Consider the following 12,309-nt stretch of genomic DNA (forward strand, 5'->3'; position numbering starts at 1 on the left):
ATGAGGAACCTCATTTGGAACTTCAGGCAGAAAAAACTTTGATGGCACTATCTCAGGGGCAAGACGAAGCTGAAGTTTTCTGCCAAAAATTCCGTAAATGGTCTGTGCTTACTCAGTGGAATGAGTGCGCCTTGGCGGCAACTTTCAGAGAAGGTCTCTCTGATGCCGTTAAGGATGTTATGGTGGGGTTCCCTGTGCCTGCAGGTCTGAATGAGTCCATGACAATGGCTATTCAGATTGATAGGCGTCTGCGGGAGCGCAAACCGGTGCACCATCTGGCGGTGTCTATGGAAAAGACGCCAGAAAGTATGCAGTGTGATAGAATTCTGTCCAGGAGCGAGCGACAGAATTTTAGACGGAAGAATGGATTGTGTTTCTATTGTGGGGATTCTACTCATGTTATATCAGCATGCTCTAGGCGTACAAAGAAGCTTGATAAGTCTGTTTCCATTGGCACCATTCAGTCTAAGTTTATTTTGTCTGTAACCCTGATTTGCTCTCTGTCATCCATTGCCACGGACGCCTATGTTGACTCTGGCGCCGCTCTGAGTCTTATGGATTGGTCCTTTGCCAATCGTTGTGGTTTTGATTTAGAGCCTTTGGAGACTCTTATTCCTCTGAAGGGGATTGACTCCACCCCATTGGCTAATAATAAACCACAATACTGGACACAAGTAACCATGCGTATCAATCCGGATCACCAGGAGATTATTCGTTTCCTGGTGCTGTATAATTTACATGACGATTTGGTACTGGGATTGCCATGGTTGCAGTCTCACAACCCAGTCTTGGACTGGAGAGCAATGTCTGTGTTGAGCTGGGGATGTAAGGGTATTCATGGGGACTTACCTTTGGTTTCTATTTCGTCGTCCATTCCCTCTGAAGTCCCTGAGTTCCTCTCTGATTATCAAGACGTCTTTGACGAACCCAAGCTTGGGTCGTTACCTCCGCACCGTGAGTGCGATTGTGCCATAGATTTGATACCGGGTTGTAAATATCCAAAGGGTCGTTTGTTTAATCTGTCTGTGCCGGAACATGCTGCTATGCGGGAATATATAAAGGAGTCTTTGGAAAAGGGACATATTCGTCCATCTTCTTCTCCCTTGGGAGCTGGGTTTTTCTTTGTCTCAAAAAAAGACGGCTCTTTGAGACCATGTATTGATTATCGGCTTCTGAATAAGATCACTGTTAAGTATCAATACCCATTGCCATTGCTTACTGATTTGTTTGCTCGTATAGAGGGTGCTAAGTGGTTCTCTAAAATTGATCTTCGTGGGGCGTATAATTTGGTGCGGATCAGGCAGGGGGATGAGTGGAAGACCGCATTTAATACGCCCGAGGGCCACTTTGAGTATTTGGTCATGCCTTTTGGTCTTTCTAATGCCCCTTCAGTTTTCCAGTCTTTTATGCATGATATTTTCCGCGATTTTCTGGATAAATTTATGATAATATATCTGGATGATATTCTGATTTTTTCTGATGACTGGGACTCTCATGTCCAGCAGGTCAGGAGAGTTTTTCAGGTTCTGCGGTCTAATTCTTTATGTGTGAAGGGGTCTAAGTGCGTTTTTGGGGTCCAGAAAATTTCCTTTTTGGGGTATATTTTTTCTCCCTCTTCCATTGAGATGGATCCCGTCAAGGTGCAAGCTATTTGTGACTGGACTCAGCCCTCCTCTCTTAAGGGTCTTCAGAGATTTTTGGGCTTTGCCAACTTTTACCGCCGATTTATTGCTGGTTTTTCGGATGTCGTTAAACCACTGACTGATTTGACCAGACAAGGCGCTGATGTTGCTAATTGGTCCCCTCATGCTGTAGAGGCCTTTCAGGAGCTTAAGCGCCGTTTTGCCTCTGCCCCTGTGTTGCGTCAGCCTGATGTGAATCTGCCTTTTCAGGTTGAGGTTGACGCTTCGGAGATCGGAGCTGGGGCAGTGTTGTCGCAGAAAGGTTCCGACTGCTCCGTCATTAGGCCTTGTGCCTTCTTTTCTCGCAAATTTTCGCCCGCAGAGCGGAATTATGATGTTGGGAATCGGGAGCTTTTGGCCATGAAGTGGGCGTTTGAGGAGTGGCGCCATTGGCTCGAGGGGGCTAGGCATCAGGTGGTGGTATTGACTGACCACAAAAATTTGATTTATCTTGAGACTGCCAGACGCCTGAATCCTAGACAGGCGCGCTGGTCTTTATTTTTTTTCTCGCTTTAATTTTGTGGTGTCATACCTACCGGGTTCTAAGAATGTTAAGGCAGATGCCCTTTCTAGGAGTTTTGACCCGGACTCTCCTGGTAATTCTGAACCCACAGGTATCCTTAGGGAGGGAGTAATTTTGTCGGCCGTTTCTCCTGATCTGCGGCGGTCCTTGCAAGAGTTTCAGGCGGATAGACCGGATCGTTGTCCGCCTGATAGACTGTTTGTTCCGGATGATTGGACCAGCAGAGTCATCTCTGAGGTACATTCTTCTGCATTGGCAGGTCATCCCGGAATTTTTGGTACCAGGGATTTGGTGGCAAGATCCTTCTGGTGGCCTTCCCTGTCACGAGATGTGCGAGTCTTTGTGCAGTCATGTGACGTTTGTGCTCGGGCCAAGTCTTGTAGTTCTCGGGCTAGCGGACTGCTGTTGCCCTTGCCTATTCCTAAGAGGCCTTGGACACACATCTCGATGGATTTTATTTCAGATCTGCCTGTTTCCCAGAAGATGTCTGTCATCTGGGTGGTCTGTGACCGTTTCTCTAAAATGGTCCATTTGGTTCCTCTGCCCAAGTTGCCTTCTTCTTCTGAGTTGGTTCCTCTGTTTTTTCAGAATGTTGTCCGATTGCACGGTATTCCTGAGAATATTGTTTCTGACAGAGGTACCCAATTTGTGTCTAGATTTTGGCGGGCATTCTGTGCTAGGATGGGCATAGATTTGTCTTTTTCATCTGCTTTTCACCCTCAGACTAATGGCCAGACCGAGCGGACTAATCAGACCCTGGAGACATATCTGAGGTGTTTTGTCTCTGCTGACCAGGATGATTGGGTTGCTTTTTTGCCATTGGCAGAGTTCGCCCTCAATAATCGGGCCAGCTCTTCCACCTTGGTGTCCCCGTTTTTCTGTAATTCGGGGTTTCACCCTCGATTTTCCTCCGGTCAGGTGGAATCCTCGGATTGTCCTGGAGTGGATGCGGTGGTGGAGAGATTGCATCACATCTGGGGGCAGGTTATGGACAATTTGAAGTTGTCCCAGGAGAAGACTCAGCGTTTTGCCAACCGTCATCGTCGTGTTGGTTCTCGGCTTTGTGTTGGAGATTTGGTGTGGTTGTCTTCTCGTTTTGTCCCTATGAGGGTCTCTTCTCCTAAGTTTAAACCTCGGTTCATCGGCCCTTATAGAATATTGGAGATTCTTAATCCTGTTTCTTTCCGTTTGGACCTCCCTGCGTCCTTTTCCATTCATAACGTTTTTCATCGGTCGTTATTGCGCAGGTATGAGGTACCTGTTGTACCTTCAGTTGAGCCTCCTGCTCCGGTGTTGGTTGAGGGTGAGTTGGAGTACGTTGTGGAGAAAATTTTGGACTCTCGTGTTTCCAGACGGAGACTCCAGTATCTGGTCAACTGGAAGGGTTACGGCCAGGAGGATAATTCTTGGGTCAATGCATCTGATGTTCATGCTTCTGATCTTGTTCGTGCCTTCCATAGGGCTCATCCTGGTCGCCCTGGTGGATCTGGTGAGGGTTCGGTGCCCCCTCCTTGAGGGGGGGGTACTGTTGTGAATTTGGATTCTGGGCTCCCCCGGTGGCCGCTTGTGGAATTGGACTTGTCATCCTCTTTCCTGTTTCACCTGGTTCCATCAGTAGTGGGTGTCGCTATTTAAGCTCATTTCTCTGGTGGTTTCTTGCCGGTCAACAATGTTATCTGATGCCTCTCAGTGCTTGTTCCTGCTTCTAGACAACTACTAGATAAGTTGGACTTTTGTCCATGTTTCGTTTTGCCTATTTGTTCCAGTTCACAGCTGAAGTTTTGTTACTGTGTCTGGAAAGCTCTCGTTGATCAGGGATTGCTACTCTGGCGTTATGAGTTAATGCCAGAGTTTAAGGTAATCTCTGGATGGTGTTTTGTTAGTGTTTTTCTGCTGACCATGAAAGTATACTATCTGTCTTCTGCTATCTAGTAAGCGGACCTCAAATTTGCTAAGACTATTTTCCTGCTGCGTTTGTTGTTTCATCTGAACTCACCGTCATTATATGTGGGGGGCTACTGTCTTCTTTGGAATATTTCTCTAGAGGTGAGCCAGGTCTTATATTTCCCTCTGCTAGCTATTTAGGTCTTAGGCCAGAGCTGGGCATCTAGCGATAAATAGGAAATGCTACCTGGCTATTTCTAGTTGCGCGGCAGGCTTAGTTCATGGTCAGTATAGTTCCATCTTCCGAGAGCTTGTCCCTCTATAGGCTTGCTATGATCTCTGCCTGCAGAGATCATGACAGGTCTCGTAAACTACCATAAAAGACATAAAGTCCACATGCCCCCATCCTACTCTTATCATTTCTGACCATTCACTTTCCAACCCGATAGCAGCCACATAGCTAAACTTTATAAATTGATTATTTCCATCTTCTCACATGCTTTTTGAACACATGTTTTCCGTCCCCATTTTGGCGGGGTGATGCTAATGCTGAGCTCAGCACTTTGGTGCAGATTTTGCCACCGGAGATTTGTTGCCTAAATGCCATGGTGTAAGTGTGGATTTATACCAAGGCTTTGAAAAATGTATCTGTATGTGCTTAATTACATGTTGGATCATGGTGGAACCCACCCCAAATTAGAACACATCTACCTTACCTGGAGCACATAATAACTTTTGGGATGCACAGCACGACCATGCAGCATTTATGCTACGTATAGTGTGGTCATTAATGTCATACATACATGCCATAAATCCAGCTAATAATGTCACTGGGGGAGACATGGATTAAGAGAAAGCTAAGTTCAGCATTATTATCATCGGTAAAGGACAAGTAATAAAGCACAAAAGCAAAGCAAAGAGTAAGGGTTTGTTAAACATTAATGGTCCTTCCTGCCTCTACAGGAGGATAATGGGCGATTCTTCAACTGTAGCCTGAAAAATAAAACAGTGGGTGGCCATTTATTGTGACTCCTGTTGGAAGTAAATTAATGCGAGTGTCTGACAATGTAAACCAATTGTGTACCTTGGGAAATATATCTCATCTATACCCCTATGAAAACTCGCAAGAACTGAAAATAAATGCAGACCGAAGAACAGAATCTATATTGTTGGCTTCAATTTTAAAATAATATTGTCTGACATAGTAACAACGTAGGAAAATATCAAGTAAAGTGGAGAAAATAAATATAATGCTGAATCAAAACACATACAGGTGTGTGATGCATTGTATGATCACACATGTATGATGTATAACATATGTATGTTCATAATGGATAGAAATGTAGTGTATTTTACATGCAAATTTGAGCACACGCTGGAAAATTCATATATCAATTACTATCACTGATTTTCACTGTGGATTTTCCCCCATCATTATGGAGGGGTGAATTCTAATGCAAATCTACTGCAAACTCTAGACATACGGATCATTTTATTTATTCCCTGGAGATTTGTGACTTATTGCTGTTTTGGCATACCCTAAGTCGCTAAAAGGGTTTTCCAGATTTGAGCTTCAAGTCTGCAGTCACTCTATATTACTACAGACTTGTAAATCCTCACAGTGCGCATTCTGCACGCAATCATGATCCTCTGGTGCCGAGAGCGGGTGGGTGCGGGGCCACATGGATTCAATTTGCATACATACAGTCACATACCAACTAGACATGAGTGAAGCCAGACATGTCTAGTCGGAATGTGGCTGGAACTATGCAACAAGTGAGATTGGATGAATTTCGGTCTGGACTGTGAATAGGCTGTTCACACACAGGAATATGCTTTGAGCTAAACCATGCATTGTATCCCTGGCAGGAGATTTAAAGTCATTGTCCTGCTGGAAGGTGAACCTATGCCCCAGTCTCAAGTCTTTTGTAACCTCTAACAGGTTTTCCTTATGGATTGTTCAGTATTCAGTATTTAGCTCCATCCATCTTACCATGAAAATTGACCACCTTGCATGTTGCTGCTGAAGGAAAGCTTCCCCACAGCATGATGCTGCCACCACCATGTAAGACAGTGGGGATGGTGTTTTTAGGGTGATGTGCAGTGTTAGTTTTCAGCCATACACAGAGTTTTGCATTTAGCCCCAAAAGTTCTACTCTGTCGTCATCTGACCAGAGCACCATCTTTAACGTTCTATGTAGGGGACACAGTTAGGACGTGGGAAAAGGTGTTCTGGTCAGATGAGACAAAACTAAAACTTCGGAGCTAAATGCAAAACTACAACTATAACCCATTACTTGCCAAATTAGCAATTTTCACTTTTTTTTTTTTAAATGACAGATTTTTAATGATTTGGGGTCCTAAAGAATCAGAAACATAATTTGCCAATTTTTTACAAGTACGGATTTTTCAGAAAAGGGCGTCCCGATATTCAATTAAAAATAACAATGACATGATATCCTGTTTTGAAAACATTCATTTTACAAACACAACACAAAAAATTGGACTTAATTATAAAAATTATAAAATCTTAGTTGCTAGAAGCAAAAAATTACGCGTCCCCAAAAAAGGACATTGGTAGATAAATGGATAACTTGTTTACTTTTAAGGAGGCTCAAAATGTGTCATGTTTGTCACAACGGGGTATACTTCCTGCTATAGAATCCTCTTGGCTGCATCTCTGATCAGTCTTCTCCTTGTTTGAGATGAGCATTTAGAGGGACGGCCGGGTCTTGGTAGATTTGCAGTGGTATGATACTCTGTTATGGTTCTCAATGGCAAGAGAACATAGCCCAGCAAACATAAGAACTAGCTCTTGGAAGGATGGAAACTAAACTGACCATGAACTAAACCTGCCGCACAACTAACAGTAGCCGGGTAGCGTTGCCTGCGTTTTATCCCTAGACGCCCAGCGCCGGCCGGAGGACTAACTAATCCTGGCAGAGGAAAATATAGTCCTGGCTCACCTCTAGAGAAATTTCCCCGAAAGGCAGACAGAGGCCCCCACATATATTGGCGGTGATTTTAGATGAAAATGACAAACGTAGTATGAAAATAGGTTTAGCAAAATTGAGGTCCGCTTACTAGATAGCAGGAAGACAGAAAGGGCACTTTCATGGTCAGCTGAAAACCCTATCAAAACACCATCCTGAAATTACTTTAAGACTCTAGTATTAACTCATAACATCAGAGTGGCAATTTCAGATCACAAGAGCTTTCCAGACACAGAAACGAAACTACAGCTGTGAACTGGAACAAAATGCAAAAACAAACGAGGACTAAAGTCCAACTTAGCTGGGAGTTGTCTAGCAGCAGGAACATGCACAGAAAGGCTTCTGATTACAATGTTGACCGGCATGGAAGTGACAGAGGAGCAAGGCTAAATAGCGACTCCCACATCCTGATGGAAACAGGTGAACAGAGGGGATGATGAACACCAGTTCAATTCCACCAGTGGCCACCGGGGGAGCCCAAAATCCAATTTCACAACAGTACCCCCCCCTCAAGGAGGGGGCACCGAACCCTCACCAGAACCACCAGGGCGATCAGGATGAGCCCTATGAAAGGCACGGACCAGATCGGAGGCATGAACATCAGAGGCAGTCACCCAAGAATTATCCTCCTGACCGTATCCCTTCCATTTGACCAGATACTGGAGTTTCCGTCTGGAAACACGGGAGTCCAAGATTTTTTCCACAACGTACTCCAACTCGCCCTCAACCAACACCGGAGCAGGAGGCTCAACGGAAGGCACAACCGGTACCTCATACCTGCGCAATAATGACCGATGAAAAACATTATGAATAGAAAAAGATGCAGGGAGGTCCAAACGGAAGGACACAGGGTTAAGAATCTCCAATATCTTGTATGGGCCGATGAACCGAGGCTTAAACTTAGGAGAAGAAACCCTCATAGGGACAAAACGAGAAGACAACCACACCAAGTCCCCAACACAAAGCCGAGGACCAACCCGATGCCGGCGGTTGGCAAAAAGCTGAGTCTTCTCCTGGGACAACTTCAAATTGTCCACTACCTGCCCCCAAATCCGATGCAACCTCTCCACCACAGCATCCACTCCAGGACAATCCGAAGATTCCACCTGACCAGAAGAAAATCGAGGATGAAACCCCGAATTACAGAAAAAAGGAGACACCAAGGTGGCAGAGCTGGCCCGATTATTGAGGGCAAACTCCGCTAAAGGCAAAAAAGCAACCCAATCATCCTGATCTGCAGACACAAAACACCTCAAATATGTCTCCAAGGTCTGATTCGTCCGCTCGGTCTGGCCATTAGTCTGAGGATGGAAAGCAGACGAGAAAGACAAATCTATGCCCATCCTCGCACAGAATGCTCGCCAAAATCTAGACACGAATTGGGTTCCTCTGTCAGAAACGATATTCTCCGGAATACCATGCAAACGGACCACATTTTGAAAAAACAGAGGAACCAACTCGGAAGAAGAAGGCAACTTAGGCAGGGGAACCAAATGGACCATCTTAGAGAAATGGTCACACACCACCCAGATGACAGACATCTTCTGAGAAACAGGAAGATCCGAAATAAAATCCATCGAGATGTGCGTCCAGGGCCTCTTCGGGATAGGCAAGGGCAACAACAATCCACTAGCCCGAGAACAACAAGGCTTGGCCCGAGCACAAACGTCACAAGACTGCACGAAGCCTCGCACATCTCGAGACAGGGAAGGCCACCAGAAGGACCTTGCCACCAAATCCCTGGTACCAAAGATTCCAGGATGACCTGCCAACGCAGAAGAATGAACCTCAGAAATGACTTTACTGGTCCAATCATCAGGAACAAACAGCCTACCAGGTGGGCAACGATCAGGTCTATCCACCTGAAACTCCTGCAAGGCCCGCCGCAGGTCTGGAGAAACGGCAGACAATATCACTCCATCCTTAAGGATACCTGTAGGTTCAGAATTACCAGGGGAGTCAGGCTCAAAACTCCTAGAAAGGGCATCCGCCTTAACATTCTTAGAACCCGGCAGGTAGGACACCACAAAATTAAACCGAGAGAAAAACAACGACCAGCGCGCCTGTCTAGGATTCAGGCGTCTGGCGGACTCAAGATAAATTAGATTTTTGTGGTCAGTCAATACCACCACCTGATGTCTAGCCCCCTCAAGCCAATGACGCCACTCCTCAAAAGCCCACTTCATGGCCAAAAGCTCCCGATTCCCAACATCATAATTCCGCTCGGTGGGCGAAAATTTACGCGAGAAAAAAGCACAAGGTCTCATCACGGAGCAATCGGAACTTCTCTGCGACAAAACCGCCCCAGCTCCGATTTCAGAAGCGTCGACCTCAACCTGAAAAGGAAGAGCAACATCAGGCTGATGCAACACAGGGGCGGAAGAAAAGCGGCGCTTAAGCTCCCGAAAGGCCTCCACAGCAGCAGGGGACCAATCAGCAACATCAGCACCCTTCTTAGTCAAATCAGTCAATGGTTTAACAACATCAGAAAAACCAGCAATAAATCGACGATAAAAGTTAGCAAAGCCCAAAAATTTCTGAAGACTCTTAAGAGAAGAGGGTTGCGTCCAATCACAAATAGCCTGAACCTTGACAGGATCCATCTCGATGGAAGAGGGGGAAAAAATATATCCCAAAAAGGAAATCTTTTGAACCCCAAAAACGCACTTAGAACCCTTCACACACAAGGAATTAGACCGCAAAACCTGAAAAAACCCTCCTGACCTGCTGGACATGAGAGTCCCAGTCATCCGAAAAAATCAAAATATCATCCAGATACACAATCATAAATTTATCCAAATAATCACGGAAAATGTCATGCATAAAGGACTGAAAGACTGAAGGGGCATTTGAAAGACCAAAAGGCATCACCAAATACTCAAAGTGGCCCTCGGGCGTATTAAATGCGGTTTTCCACTCATCCCCCTGCTTAATTCGCACCAAATTATACGCCCCACGGAGATCTATCTTAGAGAACCACTTGGCCCCCTTTATGCGAGCAAACAAATCAGTCAGCAGTGGCAACGGATATTGATATTTAACCGTGATTTTATTCAAAAGCCGATAATCAATACACGGCCTCAAAGAGCCATCTTTCTTAGCCACAAAGAAAAAACCGGCTCCTAAGGGAGATGACGAAGGACGAATATGTCCCTTTTCCAAGGACTCCTTTATATATTCTCGCATAGCAGCATGTTCAGGCACAGACAGATTAAATAAACGACCCTTAGGGTATTTACTACCCGGAATCAAATCTATGGCACAATCGCACTCCCGGTGCGGAGGTAATGAACCAAGCTTAGGTTCTTCAAAAACGTCACGATATTCAGTCAAGAATTCAGGAATCTCAGAGGGAATAGATGATGAAATGGAAACCACAGGTACGTCCCCATGCGTCCCCTTACATCCCCAGCTTAACACAGACATAGCTTTCCAGTCGAGGACTGGGTTATGAGATTGCAGCCATGGCAATCCAAGCACCAACACATCATGTAGGTTATACAGCACAAGAAAGCGAATAATCTCCTGGTGATCCGGATTAATCCGCATAGTTACTTGTGTCCAGTATTGTGGTTTATTGCTAGCCAATGGGGTGGAGTCAATCCCCTTCAGGGGTATAGGAGTTTCAAGAGGCTCCAAATCATACCCACAGCGTTTGGCAAAGGACCAATCCATAAGACTCAAAGCGGCGCCAGAGTCGACATAGGCATCCGCGGTAATAGATGATAAAGAACAAATCAGGGTCACAGATAGAATAAACTTAGACTGTAAAGTGCCAATTGAAACAGACTTATCAAGCTTCTTAGTACGCTTAGAGCATGCTGATATAACATGAGATGAATCACCGCAATAGAAGCACAACCCATTTTTTCGTCTGAAATTCTGCCGTTCACTTCTGGACAGAATTCTATCACATTGCATATTCTCTGACGTCTTCTCAATAGACACCGCCAAATGGTGCACAGGTTTGCGCTCCCGCAGACGCCTATCGATCTGGATAGCCATTGTCATGGACTCATTCAGACCCGCAGGCACAGGGAACCCCACCATAACATCCTTAATGGCATCAGAGAGACCCTCTCTGAAATTCGCCGCCAGGGCGCACTCATTCCACTGAGTAAGCACAGCCCATTTACGGAATTTCTGGCAGTATATTTCAGCTTCGTCTTGCCCCTGAGATAGGGACATCAAGGCCTTTTCCGCCTGAAGCTCTAACTGAGGTTCCTCATAAAGCAACCCCAAGGCCAGAAAAAACGCATCCACATTGAGCAACGCAGGATCCCCTGGAGCCAATGCAAAAGCCCAATCCTGAGGGTCGCCCCGGAGCAAGGAAATCACAATCCTGACCTGCTGAGCAGGATCTCCAGCAGAGCGAGATTTCAGGGACAAAAACAACTTGCAATTATTTTTGAAATTTTGAAAGCAAGATCTATTCCCCGAGAAAAATTCAGGCAAAGGAATTCTAGGTTCAGATATAGGAACATGAACAACAAAATCTTGTAAATTTTGAACTTTCGTGGTGAGATTATTCAAACCTGCAGCTAAACTCTGAATATCCATTTTAAACAGGTGAACACAGAGCCATTCCAGGATTAGAAGGAGAGAGAGAGAGAAAGGCTGCAATATAGGCAGACTTGCAAGAGATTCAATTACAAGCACACTCAGAACTGAAGGGAAAAAAAAAAAAAAATCTTCAGCAGACTTCTCTTTTCTCTCCTTTCTCTGTCAATTAATTTAACCCTTTTTTGGCCGGTCAAACTGTTATGGTTCTCAATGGCAAGAGAACATAGCCCAGCAAACATAAGAACTAGCTCTTGGAAGGATGGAAACTAAACTGACCATGAACTAAACCTGCCGCACAACTAACAGTAGCCGGGTAGCGTTGCCTGCGTTTTATCCCTAGACGCCCAGCGCCGGCCGGAGGACTAACTAATCCTGGCAGAGGAAAATATAGTCCTGGCTCACCTCTAGAGAAATTTCCCCGAAAGGCAGACAGAGGCCCCCACATATATTGGCGGTGATTTTAGATGAAAATGACAAACGTAGTATGAAAATAGGTTTAGCAAAATTGAGGTCCGCTTACTAGATAGCAGGAAGACAGAAAGGGCACTTTCATGGTCAGCTGAAAACCCTATCAAAACACCATCCTGAAATTACTTTAAGACTCTAGTATTAACTCATAACATCAGAGTGGCAATTTCAGATCACAAGAGCTTTCCAGACACAG

Source organism: Ranitomeya variabilis, chromosome 2, assembly GCF_051348905.1.
Source record: "Ranitomeya variabilis isolate aRanVar5 chromosome 2, aRanVar5.hap1, whole genome shotgun sequence".
Lineage (NCBI taxonomy): Eukaryota > Metazoa > Chordata > Amphibia > Anura > Dendrobatidae > Ranitomeya > Ranitomeya variabilis.